The sequence below is a fragment of the Arachis hypogaea genome, chromosome 15 (genome assembly GCF_003086295.3).
Source record: "Arachis hypogaea cultivar Tifrunner chromosome 15, arahy.Tifrunner.gnm2.J5K5, whole genome shotgun sequence".
NCBI classification, from domain to species: Eukaryota; Viridiplantae; Streptophyta; class Magnoliopsida; order Fabales; family Fabaceae; genus Arachis; species Arachis hypogaea.
Genome location: NC_092050.1, coordinates 14,120,030 through 14,121,457, shown reverse-complemented (window position 1 = coordinate 14,121,457; position 1,428 = coordinate 14,120,030).

Sequence of the window (1,428 nt, the reverse complement as noted above, 5' to 3'; positions counted from 1 at the left end):
AGGTACTTGCAACACATCCTTGAGAACTTGATCCTTCTGGAACCTTCTCTATACTCTTCTTATTCCAACAATCTTTCTTGAAGTGCCCTCTCTTACCACAATTGTAGCATTTGACCTGCTTCTTACTTTGTGACTTTGGTCTACTTTGACTCCCACTGAAACCACGCTCTATTGATCTCCCTCTTGTCATCAACAAAGCCTCTGCTTATTTTGAGCTTTCTAATCTATCTTCCTTATTCTTGCGCCTAGATTCTTCTTCAAGAACCGCAGCAGCCATGTCATCAAAAGAAAGATAATCAGTCAAAACATTATTAGTTAAGTTAATGATAAGCTGATCATATGAATCTGGTAGACTTTGAAGTAAGAGCTCTGCACGTTCGTTTTCCGCTATGGTATATTCCAACGATGAGAGTTGGAAAAATAGCGTATTTAGATTGTTGATGTGATCCGTTGCCGATGTGGATTCACTCATTCGAAGAGTATAAAGTCTTCTCTTCAAGAATATCTTGTTGTGAAGTGACTTGACTTCATATAATTTGGTGAGAGCATCCCAAATTTTTTTTGCTGTCTTTTTCTCTGCTACACTTGATAAAACTGAATCAGCTAGTGCCAAGTGTAAGTTTGCAACAGCATTGTTGTCCATTTCCTTCCATTTTTCATCTGTAATTCCAGTGGGTCTACCTTCAATTGCTATCACGCAATTGTCTTTTTTCATAATGGCTTTTATCTTCAATTTCCATACGGAAAAATTACTCCCACTGAATTTCGGAATTTCATACTTTGCTGCCATTTTTTTTTAGACGGTAACTCGCAGCGGGAAAAAAATATATTAATCAGCAACCTTTGGCTCTGATACCACTGTTAGGTACCAGACAAATGACACAGCAAAATATAGAGATGAAAAATTAGAAATTTGTATAAAATATGGAAACAATTGAATAACTTTCTTTGAGAATTACAACTTCTCTATCACAAGGAGACTACAATAACACTCTCTTTTGACAAAAGGAGAACACACTTCTCTCTCTATATATATATAGAAGAAAACTACTCAAAGAAATATTATGTTATTCTCTTTGGATGACATGATTGAAATGAATTAAAGAAAAACTCAATTTATAGGTGAGTCTCTTCAATATGAACCATCCGTCAATTAGAGATATATAATTCTTCTCTTTTTCAACCACTAAAATTCTAAGGTTATAAACTAAGATTATTTATTACCGCTCATTTTATTTAGTTATTATTTATTTATATATTTTCTAAAATTAGCTTTACTAATTTTCACAACTTGCACAAGTCAATTTTATACCTTTATTTATATATGGTATAATCTCATCCTCAAAATATACTAATAAACACACATTAGTTTCTATGACTTCCAAAAATAAAAATTTCTCAAAAAAACTCATATGTAAAGACTTATAC